Source organism: Diplotaxodon limnothrissa, linkage group LG14 (assembly GCF_057381915.1).
Source record: "Diplotaxodon limnothrissa isolate DT_005_m linkage group LG14, D_limnothrissa_male_GT1.1, whole genome shotgun sequence".
Classification (NCBI taxonomy): domain Eukaryota; kingdom Metazoa; phylum Chordata; class Actinopteri; order Cichliformes; family Cichlidae; genus Diplotaxodon; species Diplotaxodon limnothrissa.
The window spans coordinates 18,619,305-18,644,239 of NC_140609.1; the positions used below are offsets into that span (position 1 = coordinate 18,619,305).

The 24,935-nt window shown below is 42.7% G+C and overlaps 1 protein-coding gene across 1 annotated transcript in view; it reads right to left on the minus strand.

Moving 5' to 3' along the window:
• Positions 1-24,935, minus strand: part of LOC146618703 (galactosylgalactosylxylosylprotein 3-beta-glucuronosyltransferase 1-like) — a 101,179-nt gene that overhangs the window by 51,220 nt on the left and 25,024 nt on the right. Inside the window, exon 2 of the mRNA XM_085370395.1 lies at positions 9,634-9,848. The gene's annotated coding sequence lies outside the window, so the exon portion shown is untranslated. The remainder of the gene's footprint in view (positions 1-9,633; positions 9,849-24,935) is intronic.

Sequence of the window (24,935 nt, forward strand, 5' to 3'; positions counted from 1 at the left end):
AAAGAGGCCAGAATCGATTCACCACAGGGCTCCAATTTTTTGCTTTTCACTTCAGTCTAAAAGTCTTGGTTTAAAAAAAGACACTGCCAATTAGAGTGTTGGTAGATGGATTTTGCTACCTTCACACAGAGGTAAGCTAGCAGCTTCCACTTGTTTACTTTGTCTGTGCTAAGCTAATTGGTTGCTTGCTGTGGCCTTGTATTTAGCAGACAGACGTGACAGTAGAATCAGTCTTCTCCTCTAGCCATACATTTCTCAAAACAGCAAACTACCCATTTAAACTGCTATTTATAAACTTTGCTGTTATAAATCAAGCAGATGTCCCAATTTTTACACGAAGCTACTCAAACTGGAGCTGTAGCATGTATATCTTTGCAGCAGCCATTGATTTCTTTTGAGTTTTGGTACATGAGAGATGAGTCATTTCTGCAGTGCCCAGCATCGTGCCCGTAGCAACACAAAAACTTACACGCTAACGCAGTCACACGCAGTATGATCACACAGCCAGCATGAATTTTTTCCTCCAAATGGTAATCAATGGCCTGTAGGATGAAGGAAACCATACCGTATCACCGGACTAAACCACAGGACTGCGAAGAGGCAGAGGCTGAAGAATAGCTGAGGTCAGTCTAACCAGTATCTACTGCATAATGAGCCCCCGTGGGGCTGCCATATTATATGTGGAAATGGTTCCAATTAGGCCATCCAGCTGTAAAGCCTCCAGGATGAGAGGGCTGGACAATAACAAAGTTGGAGGGGATGATATGGATGGGACTGGAGTACAATCAGGTGTTACCTAAGCTCTATTCAGTCACTGTGAGCATGCATTTTACTGCAGATTAAACGAATCAGGGCCTGGATTTCTTTCTCTCCACACCAAATCATTCTAGGTTAAAGACCTATAAATCCACATTATAAAGTAATACTAAAGGCCAGTAATATTATTACTATCACAGTTTTAAAATAAGAACCATAAGCAGATTAGATATTATCATGACTTTGATGAATGTATCTGCTAAATTCTGACTGACCTCTAAAGCCCTGTGACCTTTAAAAAATGATTTGGGTGGATTGAGCATAACCATTAAGCAGGTAGAAAGCTTGCCTGCTTAACACAATCATTCATCTCTCTGTAATCATACAATAATGTCAAATGTTTATATTAATTATGTGCTTTTTCATAATTGTCACTGTTCTTTTGAAAGATTTTCCATTTCAGTGAACTATGGAGGACGCTTTCATTTTCTGACTGTGTACGCTCTCATTATTTTCCTGCATAGTTTCATTGCCACTCCTCACACGTTATCAGTCTTTGTCACAAAATGTCTTAACATTCATTTGCTTGCAGGGAAGAAAATGGGATAATCATTCTAGGAATAAACCAGTGTTTGAACAAAAAGTATCACACTCTCTTTGGAGAATTTGAAGGGCGGTGCGTTAATGTGATTCTGAGTGGCTGGCGTTCTCTCCTCGCCTCTCTCGTGCTGTGTCATGAGCAGTGTATGTGCCAGCAAGAGGAGAAATGACCCTTTCTCCCTGTAGTGGTGTTGCATTATCAAATAACTTCTGATTGAACATTGGAGAGGATTGTTTTTTCCATCGGCCCACTATTGATTAGCCTATGTTTAGCCTACTAGTCTATGTTTATAGATTTCGATGCGGATCTTGGCCCAAGCAGAACTTAAAATTTAAAACACATGCAGCACAGGCCTAATAATAAAAATATTCCTATATGACAAGGCAGCCTCACACACTTTTCTTAAATTGCTTTTGTTCAGTGTGTGTGTGTGTGTGTGTGTGTGTGTGTGTGTGTGTGTGTTTGTCTATAACTTAAACACTCCACGAACTACCGCGTGTTTGTTTTGTCATGCTTGGCTAACTCAACCGTCAGGACTGCGACAGTTAAGGCAAGACAACTAATAATAATGTCGTTTATTCTGCAGATTTCCCCTGTTTTACTTTAACTTCGAAAAATCTATTTCCGAATGCAATTGGCTGCCCATTTGAAAATAACACACACAGTGTCCATATGTTAAGCTTGAAAACTGAACAAAAAGGCTCTTTTGGAAGGGTTGTTTTGGGCTGTAAAGCTGCAGAGCGAGACGATGTTGCTGTATTCCTTTTTTGCCTCCCACCTGAGGCTGTTGCTCTATTAAGTTGCGGTAGCTGGGCTGGCCACTGACTGCCTAATAACAGACCACACACTGATGTGGTCTGATGGGCTTTGGGGGTGATTTAAGTTCTTTAAAAGCCTTCATGATCTCCAGGTTTGTCCAAGTGCACAAGTCGATACATTTGTATTTGTGCCTGCCGCAGATGGCCTCATGTTGTCTATACGTGTGTGGGTTTCATCACACAGCTCAATACCAACTTTCACAATTCCCCAAGACCTCGCTGAGTCTTGAAGCAGTTCTAGTTATCTAATCTTGCAGGAGCTCGCTGTGTGCAGGTACCATACAGCGCTACATTCAGCTGGCTTTCTGGATATATCCCAACATGCCGAGGAGACTGCTGTTATTTGGGTCATGTTGATCGAAGTGGAATGGAGTTATCCAAATGCTGAATTTTCATTGATCTGCTGCACCCATTTAGACCTGTTTTTCTGGGCAGAAAACATGTGTTTTTAATCACGATTTGGCATCCTGTCAGCACGAGTTGTGTATTTGTTACAATAATGCTATCTTATCTCTTATTCGACTGGTTTACGCGGAAAACTAGGTTGGTGTGCACTGAATAATTCAGTGTTTAAGAGGGTAACAATAGGAGACATTTCTCATCACAACAATGAAATTGCAAGCGGTTGCATCATAGCACAACACTTCACTCCTTTTAACCTTACAACACGATATCATACACGTCTGAAGAATCTGCTCTGTATACATGTGCGTTACATTTTGCATCCCCATTAAGAACTGCTGCAAGCTACTGTTGCACACAGGCCTTTTAGCATTTCGGAAAAGATCACATTTGAATATTTTTGCGCATATTTTATGCTTGCGTGTCGTAAAACAAGGCATTCATTACTCCTGAAGCCAGCAGTTAGTAGGTGGTGCAGAAGGTCTCTCTTAGTCTGAAAACCATGTAGAAATGACTAAACAATAACTCATTCACAAAGCATTTTCATAGGAGATGCTTTTTCAGCACATTTTTTTAGGTCAGTCATTTGTATGCTTGCTTGGTTTGTAAGAATTAGCTCTACAAAAAAATGCCAGGGGCACAAATGTAATTGCAGAACAGGGTGGGGAATCCAAGTCAATATTGATGCATTTAAGGGCTTCCGAAAACCACCAAATATGTGTTATTATCTTTGAAGTGCCATTTCCCTTGCGTGTAAGTAATCACATACAATGATAGTGTGTCATGGCTGGAACTGCATCATCAATCTGAGAATGATTCAGCAGCTAATGCCCTAAATTGAAATGAGAGAAAACGCAGACCGCCGAATTTCTGCTTAGTGTCATTACAGAACAAAGCTTGTGCCACAAAGGGCAGAAGAAATGCTGCGAAAGGCTTACATTAGATTTAGAGCAACAATGATGAGCAAAGCCTTTGCTGTATTAAGGGTAACAAGCTCATCCTGCATCATCTTAGGCAGGAAATTCAAGGATCGCCTACTTTGCAGGCATAAGTAGAAAATACAGTGGGTGCTTTTTTTTCTTTTCTATATTTTAAAGGTGCATTCTCACTTAATAATTTATGTTCCAATTTCTTGCTCAACACACACACACACACACACACACACACACACACACACACAAATTCGGTCTCTAACGTGTTTATCATCCAGGGCACAGGAGAGACGCAGTATGCTAGAACAGAATAGCAAAAGCACTTACTGTTAATAACAATGTTTGGAGGTGGGATGCACAAAAAGATTGCCTATTGTAAATATGTTGTGCAGCTTGGGGCCAGGATACACAGACACTGCTGTAATCTACCTCAATGCAGGAGATTATCACAGCTTCAGCATTCAGACTAAAGACCGAGGCACATTAAGGCACGTGTTTTGCGCATGGCGTTACCTGTGATTGATGACTGAAGTGTTCATTACCCGAGTCCCTATACTCCACTATTACACTGTCTGACAGGCTCCATAAACACATGAACAGCTATGTGCTTAAGCTGTAATTGTATAGCACAGGAGTCCAGTGGAGCAGCAACATAAAGCATCATCAGCCTTACATCATACACCAATCAGGCACAACATTATGACCACCTGCCTAACATTGTGTTGCTCCGCCTTTTGCTGCAAGAACAGCCCTGACCAATAGAGACTTAGACTCCACTAGACTTCTGAAGGTGTGCTGTGGTATCTGGCACCAAGATGTTAGCAAGTTTCGATGTCGGGCCTCAATGGATTGGAATTGTTTGTCCACCACATCTCAGAAATGCTCGATTGGATTGAGATCTGGGGTTATTTGGGGGCCAAATCAACACCTCAAACTCATTGTTGTGTTTGTCAAACCATTCCTGAATAATTTTTGCTTTATGGCAGAGTGCATTATCCTGCTGAAAGAGGCCTCAGGCATCACAGAATACTGGATGGCAGGACCCAAGCTTTCCCAACAGAACGTTGCCCAAAGCATCACACTGCCTCTATCGGCTTGCCTTCTTCCCACAGTGCATCCTAATGATCTGACCCAGCCACCACGACTTGGCTCTTGTCATCAAACTCACTCAAATCCTTACGCTTGCCCATTTTCCCTGCTTCTAACATCAACCTTGATTAGAAATGAAACACAGACAAAAAAGAAAAATGTCAAATAATCTTTTTACAGACTTAATTCAGTTTTGTGTAATGCTATTTCACCCCTGCTTGTGTTTCACAGACTATTGGAGTTCATCTTTATGAATTAATGTTTACTTTCAGAGTTGACTGAGTCGCTGATTGAGTCATTTATTCATCGTATAAAAGCAAAATGTGCATCGCAGTTATTTACTGTTGTCATTATTTGGGGTTTCTGTTTAGTTACTTCCTGATTTAATTTGAAATCACTCACTTGAGTTTCAGTAGATTTACTTCTAATCTTGGTTTTTTTTCCCTGCTTTTTTTAAACACCACCTGCCAGTAGTTATGAATCACTCTCTCCAGATTGTCTTGTCATTCTTCACAGCCAAGCTTTCCTGTCGCTTTCAGAGCTATATTTTCCATGTTTTCTTTTGTTTCTGATTTGCATTTGTTTATGGATCATTGTTCAGAGTCAGACTCTGCCTGAGTGCCTGTGTGACCTCAAGATAGTCGATTACAGATTTCGATTTTGGATTTTATCTCTGCCGCCCATGTCCAGCATTCGGATCATCTGCCCAGTGAATCTGTTACAATAGTTAATGGTGCGGTCATAAAATGTCTTGTCTTGAGCTGAAAACCACAGCAGTGTTGTGACAGGGACAGTATCAAAATCCCACGTTTGAAAAAAGATGGGAACTTCTTAGTTGCCTGAGTAATGTTTCTTTCTTTAAATACTAGTAGACTGCCATGTCTGAAAATATAATGATTGGCTGTTGCTTTGATGACATATTGCCTGAAAAGCGTGCTTTATGTTGTAGCTATTGTTATAAACCACTGGTGTGTGTATTTTTTTTATTACTAACCAGGCAAAGGAGAAGGATCTTCTGTATATTCAATATGCCCCCGGTGGCATGAGCTTCTCCAGGCTTACTGTCTCAACTCTCTTCTTTCTCTGCCAAACTCTATCATGAACACACACATGCACATAATTTCATCTTCCTTCCCTTCTTCTTACTCTCCTGTCCTCCTCCAACTCCACCTCATCTCCCAACCCTATCTCTCACAGGCAATTTCTCCCTGCCTCTTATTTATTAACTCTCTCCTCTTCTCCACCCCGTCTCTAGCCTCACTTCTTTCCCCTCCTTTCTTTCATTTATCTCCCTTATGCTCTTTCTTCTTCTGTCTTTTTCTGACTGTCTTTTTCTTGTGGGTGGATGAGGAGCTGGGGGTGGGGGGTTGCACTGGGGTGTTTCTGTGTGGCCGTCTGCAGATCTGGAAAGGACATCCTCTCAGTTTAATTCAAGTCAACCCCGGCCTCCTGGTGCTCCGAGACGCAACGCAGCATGTGTGGCAGCTCTACAGAGACAGCCAGAAGGAAGAGACAAGTCTCATCTGCATATATGCATGTGTGTGTTTATGTGTGTGTGTTTGCCTGCTTAAGCTCATGTCAGTGTGTGAGAAGGAGGAGTGTGTTTGAGCCAAGCATCTTTCAGCAGTTCCCTGCAGATGGAAAGAGTTAATTTCACCCTGGCAGCAATCATGGCTGTCCATAAATCTATGATGAGAAGCTGCTATGTTGATTAGTCGGCGCTAATTAAAGGGGTTTGGAGTGCTATCTAAATTATTACCCAACATAAGCTATTTGCTCTAAGCTTGGTGGAGAGACTGTAAATAAAGCTATGATCATGAAGTGTTATAGTGTTGTGCCACTTTTTTTTTTTTACATGTTAGAGGAGGCAGTTTGCCTTTAAGGACACCGACAGTGGCAATATTCTTTAAAAAGTCCAAGAAAGTTAACTCCTGTCGTTTAAACATGTAGTGCATAGTGCAAGGTTGTTGTGTTGAATATTGTAAGGCCTTGCTCTTAGAGTCTGTTAAATGCTTTTTGATGGTTAGTCTCGGCACAGACCGTGCGGATATGTAAGTGCACTTACAGACCTCTGCAGTTACATCATTACAGCTGATGCATGGACCTGTATGTGCATTTGACACAGCTCCTTGTTTGTTGTTTGGCTTTTTGGTCTGTTACCCTGAAGTCAGTCATTTTCTTTTCAGCCAAAACATTTACATTTAAGACAGAAGAATATCATTTGGCTTTATACTCAAGAGCAGGCACATTTGGCATTTATCTGCATCCATGATCTCCATGTACTCGCACAGATATCCGCTAATTAATGGTTGTGGACAGTGTGCAGAGGAGATCCTGTGTGGATTCTGTGGCTAAATGCTGAAATCAGTGTGGTTACACAACCCTGTTGCTGAATAAATGCAATGATTTTATAATATAATGCAGTCTTTTTATGTGTTAAATCGTGTTGGAGAAATCCTGAGAGGTTTTCACTCATGTGGTATTACCACTTAGTAGACCCAGTTGTGATATGCAGGGCGATTCACTGCAAATTGGTGCAGATGAAAACAGAGGGGACTACACACATTTACGGAGCGTATTAGGCCACGTTTATGATTTTTTTCACTAGCCTAATCTCTTCCAGATAAGGTGAGCACAACTTTTTCCCCTTTAGTCACAAAAAAGGAGCAGCAAGATCTTGTCCTCTCTTTCTAATTCAGAAAAAAGTTCCCAGACAGGCCTTGGAGCATCCACAAATGCAAACAGGAGATGCCTAATCATGGTGAGCTGCAGGGTCAAGTCAAGGTATCGTGCAGCTTATGACTCAAATAAGTTTCACAAATTTATTTATAAAGGTTTCTGAGGGGAACGTCATGAGAATCCAGTCAATAATTGTTGAGGAATTTCCGATTATGAAAAGTGAAGAGTTCACAAAAGTCAGCAGTGATCTAAACTAAGAATGTCTTTGCAGAAGTTTGTGGCAGACCATCCAGCACTAATCTGTTGTTGTCACCTTCCCGAAGGAGGTTATGTTTTGTGTGACTGTAATCACCATAGCTTTGAATGAATACTGATAAAACTTTGTAGGGGTGTAGAGTAGGGTCATGTTAACAATCCATTAAAATTTGGCTTACATCATCCAAGGTACACCTTAAAGTACATTAAAAAAAGGATAAAGGAAGCCAAATGACCGTACAGAAAAAACAAATACTACAGTACATCAGTGAAAGTAAATAACACCTAGAGCGTGAACAGCCTTGATGGTTTGTGCTCTCGATGTGCTTCTTGCAAAAAATTAACAAAACATATGTCAAACTTGTGTCTTTGCCAAATCAAAAGTAATGGTAGGCCTGTTAACCTTGACTGTCCAAACAAAAACCTAGTAGCACACTAAGAAAATAGCTGCTTGTAGTAAAAGGACATCTAAGAGCTGTATTTATAGTCTACCTTTTCACAAAAGCATGAATTTCTATTAAACCACTTTTTTCAACGAATTTTTGTTTCTACTGGATTTCTCTTTATGAATTAAACCCTTTATCTAAATATCAGGCAAGTTTAATTAGTTGGTGTTTTGATCTTAGTTAATGGTCCATAAGTTATCTAAGACCTATACTGTATACTGCAAAGCGGTAGCAGTGGGTTGCATATATGCAGTAGTACGGCGATGTAGTAACTTGCGATATTTTATTTCAAGCTAACATGAAAATAATCACAAAAAGTGTTTAAAGAGACATTTTGAACACATTTACATGTAAATATTAGCCACCTAGCCATAGCCATAGAGCAGGGGTGTTGAACTCCAGGCCTCAAGGCCCGGTGTCCTGCAGGTTTTAGATCTCACCCTGGGCCAACACACCTGAATCAAATGATTAGTTCATTAGCAGGCCTCTGGAGAACTTCAAGACATGTTGAGGAGGTCATTTAGCCATTTAAATCAGCTGGTTGGATCAAGGACACATCTAAAACCTGCAGGACACCGGCCCTCGAGGCCTGGAGTTCGACACCTGTGCCATAGAGGGACTGGAATGTACTTCATGCCTTCCTTGTTCACTACCGACTTCTTGGCTTCAAACATATTGTCTCCCCCTGCTGGTACTACAACTTTGTGTCCATTTCACGCTTTAGAGAGGCAAAGTGTGAAATGGACTTGGTTGACCTGCGTTTGCATTACATGCACATCCGTGATATCCTAGTGCTAACATGTTTTATTTTGCTCATGTTTTATAACAGTAAAAAGCTTAGAGCCATCATATCTATATTTATATCTATATTTTCTTTGAGAGCTGTAAGGAGGAGAAATCTGAGTCTGCGAGTGATTTAACATTGAAATCTTTTCCAGTTGTTGTTCTCCCCTCACTGTCTAATCATTTCCAGCTTTTACACCTTCAGATTATTGCCTCGGCTTTGTCATCAGCAGCCCTGGGTCTTTGAGCTCTTGCACCTTGCCTTCCCCATCTTACTCCCCTACCCAGCCTTCTCCCGCTGCTGTTCTCTACATATATATCAACCTCTAATAATATCAGAGGCCAGGGGGATCATAGACAGAGGAGGTAAGTGGATCTGCCAGATCATTTTGCCCCTGTCGTCTACCTAATTCCTCTGCTGGATTTTCTGGGAAATGTAACTTCTATTGGACAGGAAACAAGACATAAAGAAGAAAGACAGCCGTGATAGAGTGAGGCTGAGAGTAAGAAAGATTTAACCACATCCTTTGAGTGTTAAATTTAGCTCTCCTGTAGAAAAATAGATAAATAAAGCTGCTGTGTAAGTAACAGGAAAAAAGAGAACAAAGCAAGATTGCCAGGTTCAGCCCAGCTGTTTCTAAGAGATACACACAGATAAAATCTATTGTGATATTGGAAAAACACTTCTAGCTACATTTGCATTGCACCTAACAAGAAAGTCAATATCTTACATATCTCATATTGTTCATTATGTTTATGAACTCAATTTCTTTTTGTTTTGCTATGAAAAAGATATGAAATAGGTAGCATCACATGATCAGTTGTGCGAAAATGTGTTCACCCGAGCACCACGAGAACAATGCGATACTCACAAGCAGTGCTGTCCCCTTCCACTGCAGGTACAGGCGCCTCCTAGAGCGTATTCCCTTCTTCCTTGCTCTTTGTCTCAGGCCTGCCGTTAATTGGCGTCCTTCGGGGAGCAGAGATATGTTTGTGTGTGGGTGTAGCTGGTCAAGCTGAGTGGAAGCCGTGACACGGGGGTGACATCCGAACTCCTGCAACAGTTTCACTTCCTCTGGGCTGGCCCCTGGGGAAACAAGAGCACGAGAGATGTGAGTAAGAATGGTCCTCCTCTTGCTAATACAATGAGGGGCATTGAGGGAAGGAACGAGCAGGATGGTTGCTGGGCGGAGGAGCTGCCACACTACGAGAGCCACGCGGTCATTCTCGGTGGCCGTGTGACAGATTTTCTGTTTGCATCTGGACAGCTGTCAGGAAAGATAATCATTGTGTGTGTGTGTCTGTTCCCAGCTTAAGCTGCATGCTGCTTGACAGACAAGAAATAGTTTTTTGACTCATGGGGTGTGTCTCATGGAGTGCAATCTGCTAGTCTGTGTTTTGGTCAAGCTGTAAGTCAGGCACCTGCATGGCCTCCAAGAAAAATTATTATTTTATTTGTTTTGCTCCCTGGGGAAAAAAATGAATCACAAAAAAGCACTTTAACAACTTGTTCAACCCATCAGCTATTAATAGCTGCATTCCTCTTATGCGTGGCCTCTGGGGAGCATCATTTCAAAATGTCCATTTGGAAGAAATGAAAGAAACACACCAGCTGCACTTCTCACTCACTCTACCACAATTCCTCTACATGCCTCCTCCCCTCCTCCTCCTCTACCGCTCTCCATTATTGATGAGACTTCCTCTGGCGTCCTCATCTGCCACTGTGTTGGTTGTACTCGCCTGTGGGCAGCCGCTGCGGATGTACAAGGGGAACAGCTGATGCCACACGAGGCAAAATAAGACAAGGGTCGGACACGTTAACAGCCTATTGACAGGGTGCAATCCAGAGGGCATGCTATGCTGCAGGCTTGTTACTGGCTTAATTTAAATTCAACAGGGGCTGTTTATAAGGGGAGCAAGCAATTATCTCAAAAACACGGGAAATGCCCCTTCTGTTGGACTCATCCCGAGCACAAGAATGTGAAGCACGCTCGGCAGCATAAAATGGGAACAACTAAAAATGAAGCCATTGGAAATGAATATGAAGCTACTGTAATTGAGGTGGAAGAATCAGCTAGTACAAAGACAGGCTGAAAGACGTCAGAGATGAATATCCCCTGTGGTGTAATTGCATTGTACAGTAGATGTTAATGCAGCCGGTCAGTGTAGTTAGGCTGATGGCAGCTAGAGGGCGAGACCGGTGTGTTTCTGTATAGAATGTTATGTTATGTGGGGGCAGAGCAAGAACAAGAAAATAAAGTGTGGTTATGAATCGTACAGTGGACCCGCGTATAATTGAACAACACGACATGGTGTCAGAAGTCCTGTACTGATCCATATAACCTCGACTGAACGAACCTGTGTCTGGCGGAGCTCACGGGATAACGAGGGGAGAATATGGCGGATGAGACTGCACAGAGAGCACCGGCGGGGCCGAGCGCGACATTCAGCATCCAGCCACCGGAATCCTTCGACTTTTCAAAACCGCAGGAGTGGTCCAAATGGATACGGAGGTTCGAGAGATTCCGTCTCGCCAGTAATTTGAACGTCAGCTCGGAGGAAAACCAAGTCAACACGTTGATTTACTGCATGGGAGATGAGGCGGACGATGTGCTTCGCGGTCTGAGTTTAACAGCGGAGCAAAGGACAACGTACGAGGGGGTACGTGATGGTTTCCAGGCTTTTTTCATTGTGAAGAAAAATGTGATCTATGAGCGCGCCAAATTCAATATGCGCCGACAGGGAGACAATGAGACAGTGGATGCTTTTGTGACAGCACTGTATGCGCTAGCAGAACATTGCAACTATGGAGTGCTACATGATGAGCTGATACGTGATAGGCTCGTTGTCGGTCTCACGGACAAACGGCTGTCAGAACGCATGCAGCTTGACCCAGATTTGACTTTGCAGAGGGCTATCAACATGGCGAGGCAAAGTGAAGAGGTAAAGCGACAACAATCCTCCTTGCGAGGTGACTCTAGAGGTGAGGCTAGCGATGCTAAGTCAGTAGATAGAGTGCATAAAATCAGTCGTAAGCCTGTTAGAACCAAACTGCTCCAGACTGATAGTCGTCAAGCTAAAACACGTGGATTCCGAGAAGATGGCAGAAAAGGGCCAACCTGTCAGAAATGTGGTGGCGCTCCATCCCATTCAAAGCAGGATTGTCCAGCGAATGAAGTGAAATGCCATGCATGTGGAAAGAAAGGACATTACAGGCGTGTATGCAGGGCACCAAAAACAGTGCATGAGGTTGAAGAGGATGAACATGGTTTGTTCCTGGGCAGTGTTAAGTGTGAGGGTGAGCCGTGGACTGTCGACTTAAGCATAAACAACAAAAACGTGTCATTTAAAATTGATACAGGAGCCGATGTGACAGTCCTACCCCTTAAGGTGTTTAAGGAGCTCTACAGACACAACCACCCCCCCAGTCTCCACAAATCAACCAAGGCTCTGCTGGGTCCCGGGAGGAGTCGTTTGGATGTCGTTGGTGTCAGTGAGCTTGCACTGAGGAAGGGAGACAAAGAAATACTTGAGGATGTCTTTGTCATCAGACACCTGCACACTGCTTTGCTGGGGAGACCTGCTATTAGCAAGCTGGAGCTTGTGGCTCGTCTGGAGAGCATAACTATAGAGACGCTTAAAAAGTGCTACCCAAAGCTGTGCAGTGGTCTCGGTGAAGTACGTCAGCCGTACGACATCAAACTGAAACCTGGAGCTCAACCTTTTTCCTGGAAGACGCCACGGAGAATCCCGTTGCCTCTGATGGACAAAGTTAAGCAGGAGCTGGCCCGTATGGAAGAACTAGGGGTGATCAGCAGGATTGAGGAGCCAACTGATTGGTGCTCAGGCATGGTGGTGGTACCGAAGAAGACAGAAGATGTACGCATATGTGTCGACCTTACACACCTCAATGAGTCGGTGTGTCGAGAGAAGTACATACTGCCATCGGTGGAGGAAACATTGGGCAGATTGGCTGGTGCCAGCATATTCAGCAAGCTGGACGCTAACATGGGGTTTTGGCAGATACCTCTGACGGAAAACTCAGCCAAATACACCACTTTCATCACACCGTTTGGGCGTTATTACTTCAAGAGACTGCCCTTCGGGATTGCTTCAGCACCGGAGCATTTCCAGAACAGGATGGTCACAGAGGTCACAGATGGTATGGAAGGGGTGGTTTGCCACATGGACGACGTGCTGGTCTGGGGCAGAACGCAGGAAGAGCATGACTCTCGCCTACACGCTGTGCTGGGCAGGATCCAAAAAGCTGGCATCACCCTGAACATTAACAAGTGCGACATCGCGAAACAGCAGGTGACGTTTTTAGGGCATGTTCTCTCAGCCAGCGGTATCAGCCCTGACCCAAGCAAGACCCAGGCTGTGAGGGAGATGAAGGAGCCACAAAGTGTGAGTGAGTTAAGGAGCTTTCTGGGAATGGTTAACCAGCTTGGAAAGTTTATCCCACAGCTCGCAGAGAAGGAAAAACCTTTATGAGACTTACTGTCTAAGAAAAACTGCTGGAGATGGGACATTGACCAGGCTAGAGCATTTCAGAACCTGAAAGATGCGCTCACATCACCGCCAGTGTTGGCCATGTATGACCCAAGCCGTGACTGCAAGGTGTCAGCGGACGCATCATCGTATGGCTTAGGGGGTGTGCTGCTTCAAAGATGGGACGAGGAGTGGAGACCCGTTGCCTACGCGTCACGCTCCCTCACTGCAACAGAACAGAGATACGCTCAGGTTGAAAAGGAGGCTTTAGGTCTGACCTGGGCTTGTGAGCGGTTCCGCAACTTTCTTATTGGCAAACACTTTCAAATGGAGACAGACCATAAGCCGCTGCTAAGTCTGCTGGGGGCACAAACTCTGGATGCGCTCCCTCCCAGAATTCAACGCTTTAGGATGCGCCTCATGCGATATTCCTACTCGATTTCGCATGTACCAGGCAAACACCTGTGGACAGCTGACACGCTCTCACGATCTCCAGTGAAAGCAAAAGAAACACTTCAAGACAAGGAGTTGTTGGAGAGCACAAATATTTACGTGGACATGTTGATGGACAATCTGCCAGCTAGCAACAATTTCTTGGAGCAGCTGAGAGAAGAGCTGGAGAGGGACAGCGTATGTGCTCGCGTGATGCAGCTGTGTGAGGAAGGATGGCCCACACATTTCAACAGCGAACCAGCGCTAAGACTGTACTGGGCAGAACGGGCGTTCCTCACCGTACATGATGGTCTGCTAATCAAAGGGGACAGGTTGGTTATACCTGCAACTATGAGAATTGATGTGCTCACCAGACTGCACGAAGGTCACCAGGGAGTGGTTAAGTGCAGACAGCGAGCACGACAGTCGGTTTGGTGGCCAGGGCTAAGCCAGCAGATAAATGAGCTTGTCCTTAACTGTCGGACATGTTGCCAAGTGAGAGAAAACCACACAGAACCGCTGATGCCATCACAGTATCCGGGGCGGCCGTGGCAAAAGCTAGGAGCCGATCTGTTTATGCTGAGAGGGAAAACCTACCTTCTTGTCGTGGATTATGCCTCAAGATTTGTTGAGATTGCCCCTCTCACACCTTCAAGGTCAGAGGACGCGATCCATCATCTCAAAGGGATTTTTGCACGACATGGGATCCCCGAGCAGCTGGTAACAGATAATGGGCCACAGTTTTCAGGGGCAGCTTTTGAGACATTTGCAAAAGTGTATGGCTTCTGTCACATTACAAGCAGCCCGAAATATCCCCAAAGCAATGGCGAAGCCGAACGAGCAGTTAAGACTGTCAAGAATCTATTGCGGAAAGCTGTTGATCCACACTTGGCTCTGCTCGCTTACAGAGCCACCCCACTGCAGAATGGCTATAGTCCAGCCCAACTCTTGATGGGGAGACGGCTTCGCACCACAGTGCCAATACTGCCATCTCTGCTAGACCCCGCACTTCCTGATAGTGTGGTTGTCACCCGGAGGGAAAAGGAGAGGAGGACTAAAGAGGCACAGTCATATAACCTTCGTCATCGCGCACGCAGCCTCGACAGGCTCACTCCAGGCCAAGAAGTGTGGATAACAGACCAGAGAGCCAGCGGCACCGTTATTGGCAGCCACTCCACACCACGATCATATCTCGTGGAGGGACCTCGTGGGACAATTAGGCGGAATCGTCGGCATCTTGTTCCCATGAAACACTCTCCAGACCAAACTGAGAGCAATAATGGGGAGCCAGAATCTGCAGAAGCCGGGGAGCAGTGCTCCACGGACATGCCAGAGACAGTTTCTCCAGAGCTTCCATCTACACCCAGAACCAGATCCGGAAGAGTGGTTGTGAGACCAACCAGATTGGACTTATAACGGATAAGATGGAAAGGACTGTTTTATACAAGAATACCCCTCTTTCGTAGTATTGTTTGCACAATATGGGTAAAAGTGTAAAAGCTAAAAGGTTGTCATTTTCAAATATGCATGTTCAGAAGTTGGGAAATGCAGGGGGTGTGACAAGTTAGCATGTAAGAATTTGTGTTACTTAACGGGTTAATTAGAGTTAAGATTTTCATTATATAGTATTCCTTACAGGTAAGCGCAGGACCAGACCTTCCAGCCACAGAGGCAGAATAACCCTCTAAGGTCTGGTGAGTCAATGGTAGTCTACCCATTGATTCTAGAAAGGGGAGATGTGGTGTAATTGCATTGTACAGTAGATGTTAATGCAGCCGGTCAGTGTAGTTAGGCTGATGGCAGCTAGAGGGCGAGACCGGTGTGTTTCTGTATAGAATGTTATGTTATGTGGGGGCAGAGCAAGAACAAGAAAATAAAGTGTGGTTATGAATCGTACAGTGGACCCGCGTATAATTGAACAACACGACATCCCCCACATTGAGGACGACCTGCACATTACACTACTTCAGTATTTCTGTATAATACCTCCTTGTCACGTTTTCTTAGATTTATAGTGTTTATATTATTTATTAATGCAAATTCATTCTGTTTTTTTTATATCACTGTTGTACGTGTATATTTTTTTATCTCACAGTATGAGGACCTTTTACTCTGACTTTGTTGTTTATTTATTGTAGAATATACTATTTTTATTTTTTCCACATTCTAACTATCCATCTATCGGCAAAGCAAAAAGAACCCTATGGTAAATTCATATGTATTCTCCTGGTACCTACAACATCACTCACAAACACGCGCCCTCTGTCTCCATCACACAATGTTATATTGTGCTTTGACATGACAGAGATGAAAGACTGCAAACCTGCACCTCTTGCACAACAGGGAACAATATATCATTGTGCTACCAATGCTACTTTATTTTCATTGAGTTGGTTGTGAAGTATCACGGTTATTCCCAGAGCCACAGCAATATCGGACTTCTAAAAAAATGTTTTAGAGATATATGATTAAAATAGCATGGGAAATTAAAAAACACACACACCAAAAAAATAATAATGTGATGTGAACAGACAGCTGTCAGGGCCAGTGAAACTGGAAAACTAAAGGAAAAATATTTTTAAGTATTCAAAGGGACCTTGTTACCCAGTAGGCACAAACAGCAATAATGTTCAGGTTATGCAGTTGGGTGACCAAAGGAAGAATCTCAAGCTGTGCTGTAGGTCATCAGGGGTTCAAGATAAAACCCAGCACTAAACCAAAATAGGTAGCTATGGTTACAACAGTACACCGCTGATAGGAGCTGTGGTACATCACAAATAATGGCATTGATGCTGACGTTAGAGTGCTTTAGATGTTTGCCGGAGATTGTTGCATTTTATTATTTACCCACCAACATCTCTACATTTCCACATGCGGAATTGTTGAGCTACATCTGTGATTGGCTGGCAGCACTGTTTACCACGCCTCCACTGACCAAGACAATGGCTTCTTGAAACACAACTCAGCATCTACATGGCAGCATAATGTCTTTGTGCTCATCACAGCTAGAAGCAGTCCTGCATCGACTCTTCGAACAGTTAAAAAATAAAAAGGGAAACAGTGATAAAGGGCTACTGCCATTCTTAAGTAAAGCATCTAACTACAACTAAGTCTTAAAACAACAGAGTGATGCATTTGATGTGGTATTAAAATGTCCAAAGTACTTGAAAACTCATTCAAGCACCAACTCCATACTCCAGCAGCTGGCTCTAACACCATTCAACCACTGTTCTATCATGTTCTGCTCCATGACCAGACAGCAAACACTTAAAAACACACCCTCTCTCTCTGTCTCACACACACACACACACATTGAGGGAGACACACTTTTCAGACAATCTCACCACTGCGCAGAGGGCCGCGGTGGCTCTAATACGAAATGACCACTGTGACCACGTCAATCTGTGCATCTGACAGTGATGGATGAAGAGCCAAAAACCTGAAAATGTAAGATTGGATTCTGGGAGCAAGGAGAGGAATCAGAGACAGGCTAGCGTTGGTATTGATTGACTTCAAACATACTAATGTAGCCCATCAGAACACAGGTGGGGGTGCACTTGCTTTCACACATGCTATTTTTTGCACGCACGATCATTAAGGAGCGATAATTCATAACCCAGAAGTTGTCTTACACGAACAAAGCCTGACTTGCAGACAAAGAAGCAATTAACGTAAAAACAAAAGTGCACCTGCAGATATTCCTCCCTTGATTGTGTTTGAGATTCGTGTTTCTGTATGTACACTCACTGCTGCACCATTTTCTAAGCCCGGAGTCCGAAAGAGAAGCTTTAACAGCCCTGCAGGTTCTATTCTTCCCAGTTCAGTCTAAACCTGAAAGACCCACCGGGAGCCATGTGAGTACCATATCATGTAGCACACACACATACATGCACACTTAAAGTATATAGACCCCCAACAATATATTGTATCCACATAGATTTACTTGCCCAAGGCTAAAAAGGCAATCAGTACGCTATGGGAAAACAGAAGTGGATGCTTATTTTCAGCAAGATTCACTATGGAAACTGTTTTATATCTCTGCGTCAACAGAGGGTGGGGCCTTTGCTGGACTCCACTGCAGAAACTCTACCAACTAATCCAACAATCACCCTTGTTCATCACTAGTACACATTTTTTGATAGAAATACTGGATTCTAAAGACATCAATAATGATGAAAAAACAAAAAAGCTAAATAAAAACAACATTAGGTCCTCTAATGAATTTTTGATGGCATGTCAGGTCATACCTGAGATAATGACTGAGCTGTTGGCTCTTAAAAAAAAAATTCTTGACGACGTCTGTCATTTAAGAGGAAGCTGCCAGGTTTATCATGAAAGAGAATTGATCGTGCCTCTATGATTAATTCAGACGTGTCAGTTAGTGAGTAAATGCTTCTTTATTCTCGTGTACGTAGTCAATATTAATAATGCACACGCGGGTCTAAGTTTAACATCCGTCTTGGCAAAGTCTAACATGGACGGTTTCACCAGCTGTGCACGCCTGTCACCACGTCCCTTCTTCCTCTCCCTTCCTCTTCTTTCCACTTCAAGCTCGCTATTCTATCCTTTCCCTCCTCTTTCTGTCCCTGTCTCTGAAAGGCGCCGTATGGCTCTGACACCCAGTCTGATAGAAAGATGTGGCCCATCAGCAGTAATTGGAGGAGCTGCGGTGGTTGGGTTTCTCTAGGAGGTGGCGGCGGCGTGATCGATCCTATGGATGGCAGAGGTGGGAAGGCATGTTGACAGAGCTGCGTCCCCCACAGCTCCTGACAGCTCAATGAAGGCCGAGCCGCAGAGCACAGGATGTCCTTTTACAAGAACAATCGTCAAGTGTGCAGGTCGCCCCCGAGCCCTCAGAACTCGCAATCATCCAGTTAAATCATAATTACCCATTTAGCCGATTATCAACCGGGTAGATGCACGCTGAATTTAATGTAAGCCTTTCATTATACACACATTAAAGAAAAAAAGAAAAGGGAAATGCCACAGGCCCAATAGCAAAGATGTGATGTAATTATCTTGGAGGTGATTTATTTGCCGATTTTACAGCAATAATCTCCCGACACCCTCCGTGCATTCTGCGAGGTATACAGTTTAATTGCACGCTGTGTGCACTGACACAATGAAATAGCACGAGTTGTGAATGATGGATGTAGCAGAGGCTTCACTCAAGTGAGATAATTTGCATGCTTGTGACAGTACACAGGCTGGTATCAACATAACCCTGTGTGTGTGTGTGTTTTTATTTTTTCTTCTCATCACAGCTTTGGAGAGCAGTCTTTGTTTGTTCTCCTGTTTATGGTTTTCTCAAGACCAAAACTGTACTGTGCTGAGCTCAGCCTGGCCATCAGTTGCCATGGCAACACAAGGCAGCTGGGACTGATGGCGCGTTAGAAAAGCTTGGCACAGGTTAAATCAAAAGAACTATTTATTTGCCTCGCGCTGTTGTCTTACCCTTATCGCGGTCAGACTTTGTGCTTCGTGCTGTGTTAAGAGAAGACTGGTGACTCTGTGTGGAACCTGCTGGCCAGTACACCTACTGGAACACCAAAAGAACAGTGACTGAGCTTTAAAGGAATCTCTTGTTCAAAAGCTAATATGCACATCCACAAGAAGGAATTCTCTCAATCTTCCTCCTTTATAAAAACTATTTAATATATTCCTCTTTTATCAAAATTATTATTACTATATTCAAATTTATCCTTCAAAATACATGCATTTGAAAGGCTTGATTCCAATAGACTATGCAACAGATGCTCCGCAGCTAAAACATAAAAAGTATTTTAAAAAAGTAAAAATACAGAGTATAATGAAACACAGCCATGCAATTCCTTGACTAACCACTTGAGGCTAATTTCACAACCACAACATGATTAGAGGTCGTTACAGATGGTGCTTTGGTCTCTACCCAATTAAAATGGCTATATCTGGTGTTTTTGTTTTGTTTTGTTTTGTTTGTTTCTTTTTCATAGCTTGTCTTTGTTAAGGCTTGAAGGGCATAAACACGAGGAGACGAGCAGAGCTGTCAATGGAATTTCAATCCACAAGTGTTCTCAGCTTCAAGGTGAGCACTTTAAGTGCCTATTAATAGGAGTGAAGAAAGCAACTGATCACTCCATATGTGAACAGGGGCTTCAAATGTAGGGTCTTGTTATGGCTGCTTTGAGACTGGCAGCTTGGTGCGGACACAGGTAATTCCTGTGACTTGTATTTGCTAAATCAAGTAGCTGATTTGCACCTCTCAATCATGTTTGCCATGTTTGAGCCTTTTTTATGAATTATCTGACATATTAGCATTGCTTCCTGTTTGGCTAACTGCACTGGCACATCCAAGACATCTGTGCTCTGGTTTTGATGTTCAAAATTCAAGTATTTTATATGTCTAGGGATCAGGTTCCAGTGTCAGCTCAGAACACAGATAGAGCAACTGTACCGTATAACAAAGCTTTCCAACTTTAGTGAAAACTCTGTCCTTTTGTCCACATCTGGCCAGTTTGTGGTGGGAAAACTGCTGACATTTAGGCTTCATATCAATTTTTGTCCATCTTTTATATACAGTCTATCTAGTTTTGTAAATAGTAATAAAGTATACACCCAAGAAATGACATATAATTCCTGTAGCAGCTGTTTCTTGGAAAGTATCAGGCCTCACTGCAGCCGTCTGACCACTAATGTTATAACTGCATCCATTCATAACTCCTCCATTTCCTGGCTTAGAGCCAGAGGTGTTAAATCTGCCCAGATATATGGCTGCAACAAAAGCAGGCAACACTGAACTTTCAGTGCTGAAGTCAATGACAACTTTGTCAGGGCCTTTGCCAGGATATGAGATAAATTCGGTAGTGAGGTCCCAAAACACTTAACCTGCCTTTAGAAAATGTAAAATCGTTTCTTAAATCAGACTCTTCATATTCTGGAATCAGCTCATACATTTATTAAACAGGAAGAAAACAAAATCACCAAAGTTTTTTTTAAATTTCTTGCCTAAATGTTCTCTTGACACTATGTTCCCACTGACCCCAAACCCACCACCACCCACAGAGGACTTCAGAGTCAGAGGGCAGTAGAAGGTTAAGGATTTATAGGCAATCCCCTGGTAATATTACACCTTGCTTCCCCTCTGCCACACACACACACACGCACGCACACACACACACACACAAACACACACAACACTATCACATACACCATTTCTGGAATACACTGATCCCTGTGAAGAGTGTCCAGCCAGAGGCAGAGCCGTGAAGCTGTGCAGGAATAACCAGCAGGCTTAAGGTGCTGCCAGGTGTAACAGCCACAATCTCACTTGGCCTCTGTGGTATAAATAGATAAAAGCCTCTGTTCGAAAGCAGCACTGACCTTAATATAATGTTTCAAATACTGATGAGAGCTATTTCAGTGACAGTAAATAAATAAATATGTTTTGTTTGACCCCAGTCTCAAATCTGCTGTGTACTTCATCCCTTTAGACTTTTACCCTTGGAGGGAATTATATGCCATGTGCTCACATGTGCAGTATCGTTACAGTAAATAGCACATTCACTCCCAAAAGTGAAGCCGGCTCTATCTTTCTCTAGATGGCTTTCATCTGCACATTTGTCACTCAACCTTCTGGGTCATTTCCAACTTCTGTGAGGGTTCAAGAAACAGTCAAGGAGTGATTCAGTTTCCCTCTTGTGTAACTGTATTGCGTGTCCCCGCAGCCTTGCCTATCATCTTTGCTTGCGTGCATTGCACTGACAAAAAGGTGAGATTGTAAATGGTCATTGGAAAACTTTGAAGGCGATGACATGCTCCATGGCTTTAAGTTTAGTCACTCTCCCGTGCTGAATGTTTATGAGCTCTCTTATCATAGCTGTAGCAGTCACTTCAGAAAGCCAAAAAGCCTGACGTCTGAAATATTCATCACTCTCTTTCCTTTAGTTTGTTCCTTCACAGTATCATACTCCATGTGACTACTGTGAAGGAAAAAACACCTCTGCTCTCTTCAGCGCTTCAGAGAGCATTGTTACAGTTTTTAAGTTAATGATACGCTGCAAAAGGAGACAGTCTTGATTGTAGCATGTATGCTCGCACTTCAGAGTAAGTTACTGTGCTTGTATATTTAATATTCAGATAACTTGCCCCATATCCACAAAAGCTCTGGAACATGCTAACAGCTTTGGTGGTATCTCAGTGGTTTGAGCCAAATGTTAAGATGTTGCATCACAGTGATGCTTGTCATAAAAACCAATCAAATACCCTATGCACACTTATCTTACAAACTGAAAATGAAACCAAATATCCTTAGTAAATCTTTTGATACATAACAGGTATGTTATGTACATGTGTGGAGCAGGGAAATTATTTTACTGCTATTGTTAAATAATCATCATTATTACCATTGCATTAATAATATAATCTGGAGTTTATATTGCATTCAGGGGTTGAACAGTGTGTGTCTTTCAGAAAGGCTAAAAGTCACAGGCTGACAGGAAACAGGCTTGCAGAGAGTTTGCAGAAGCAGGAAGTTATTTTGAGCAGCAGGCTAAGACGAGGCTTTAACAATGTAACAGATAGCTTTAAGATGGCCTTAAGATGTTTATGATGATGTTAATTTTGTATTTCAGATGCAGTTATAACTATTGTGTACACAATGCATATCTGTGCTTATTTGAGTTGATGTTCAGGTTCTTTAAAGGTCTTAAGCTTCACTGACGTGACTGTTCAGGTGATACATGCTGAGGGAAAACTAGAACATAGAAGGAATTGCAATACATGCTTACAAAACACTTATATATCAGGTCATTTTATATTAAGGTTTTAAGTAGAGGTTCTTGGTTAAAACATTTATTTAGTAGAAGACATACATATAGTCTCAGTGAGCCTCTGGTCTGGTGAAAGGTCAGAAGTGCAACAGGTGAATTGAGAAAGAGCATTTGAGGACGAGACACAGACAGTTAGTAGGTGAAGAGGTGACACAAAGAGCATGTGAGGTCAACACACACACACACATGAGTTAGATTTATTTAGAGGAGAGATTAGTCATGTCTCGGTAAAAGAGGAACCGTCCTTGTTGTCTCGGCAAGAAAGAGGAACAATTCACTTTAAGACAAGAACGGAAAGTACCAGCCATGAAAATAGAAGATGATCTTCTGGGTTAAAAGTCATTGTGCTGTTGATCTGATCTATGTATAAAATGTATCTGTGACGCATGAAGGGGCGTCAGTAAATCAAACCCTGATGCTATAAAATATCTGTTCATGCTTTGATTAAGTCGAAGACTACTTGCTGTCTGCGTACAGAGTTGTCTTCCCACACGTGTGTATTCATTAAAAATCATCGTTTGACCAAGATCTTCTGGACCTGCTTGTTTGTACTCTCCTTCCTCAATTTTGAACCTTAACATTTGGGGGCTTCGTCCGGTGGTTGAGGAGGGAGAGAATTGAAGGTGTAGACGGTGATGTATTCGGTGGTCCGTTGTGGTCAGACAGGCAGGCGTGACCCGGCAACCAAACTGAGGGGACAGGCGCCTTTAAAAAGAGGTAGGCACAGGCCTGTTGAGTTTATCCGAAGTGTGCTGAATTGGATGATAAAATTAAATGTCTATTCAGTAAAAGTTGCCGGTAAATGTCTGTTTTGATTTTGATGAAAAATCTCATGAGTTGAAGCAGTTAGAGTTCTGCTAAGAAGAAATGAAAGCAGTTAAAGTCTGCGAGAGCAGTTAGAGTCTGCCAGGAAAAGTTTAAATACTGGGTTGAAGTCCCAAAGAAATTGAGTTAGAGTCTCAAGTAGTTTGGTAGGAAATTTGGTCATTTTGTGGGTTAAAGTCCCGGTTGGTCATTAGGTCAGACCTTTGTTGGTCAATTTGTGGGTTAGAGTCCCCATTGTCCATCAGGGTCGATCTGCCTCAGTCATACACTTTGTTGGGTGTTTTACTGTTGTTTCAAAGTATTATAAATTACTCAAGAACGCCAGTTGGACTGGTAGGAAGCGCAGTTCTCGGAGGTAATGCTCCCTCCCGGCCAAGGACGCTTGGCCCTGACCTATCGGCGAATAGGGTTAGTACGGTTGGCAACCGGGGAGAACTTGGGAACCTCCAAAATAGCTAGGAGTTAGAGTCTCCTTACCGTTTGGAATGGTAGTCTGCGCTTTTTTGGTCAGAAGAAGTTGGACTTCGGGCGTGTAACTTTAACTTAAAACTTCGGGGTAAGCCTTGGCTGTGTAATGCCAAAAATAGAGCTTCAGGCAAAGTTTGGGTTGGTTGACGCTTTTAAATTGAGTTAGGGATTTTAGAGATGAGGCCAGAAACAGTTAAAGTCTGATACTGGTTGATTGGTCGCAAAAAACTCAGGGAGTTTATCCGCTGGGCGGTTATTTTAAATTTGTCGAAATTGTGTAGGCGCCAAAGCTGACAGATCTGACAGTGGTTGTAAATATAAGACGTCGTTGTAATATAGAATAAGAAAATTTGGTGTGAGAGATCTCTGTGTGTCGAGTCAGTAATGCACTGACTGCCTGCTGCTATTTTTAGATGTATGTGTGTGAGTGTGAAAATGCAAATTAGTAAGCAGTGAACTGTTTAAACCACAGTTGGTTTTACAAATACTGCTGCAAACATTGTTGAGTGTGTGTTTCAAATGCCATTTATGTTCATTAGAGGGTTATAAATAAAGTTTTGAGTTGCCGTAGTGGATGTATAGTAATTGACTGAGTTTGAATGTAGATAGATAAATATAGAGTGCACTGTGTATATTTAAGATTAACATGTTACTTTCAGTACCTTCTCTCAAGCAATAGTTGCTGGTGTGTTTTATTTTTCAATTTCTTGTGTGTGCTGTGAGAATTAATAGGGGTTTCAATTGTTTTTTGTTTTTGACTTGCTCTTTCTGATTATGACAAGCATGTCTAAAATACTCTTAGGAAAGTGTGTTTTGAGTTATATTCCTCAACTCTGGTCACAGTTTAAGTGTGAATGCGGTGACTAGAAGGTTTTGAATGAGGAATAAAGGTGTGAGAGGTATTTCTTTGGTGATGTAAAGTAGGATGTTTTAAAGTTTGAAAGTGTTTTTAATTTAAGAGATGCATGAGTGATGTTATAAGAGTTTGAGTTTCTTTTCTTTCAGTTTAAAAACACATAAGTACATACACTTGGTACACCCGTTTACTCTTTGACTTTATTAAAACAGACGGTGTATTTGAGTTTGAATTTCAGTAATTGTAATCATACATATTTTATGTTGAGTTAATATGTGGGCAGCAACTTGTGGGG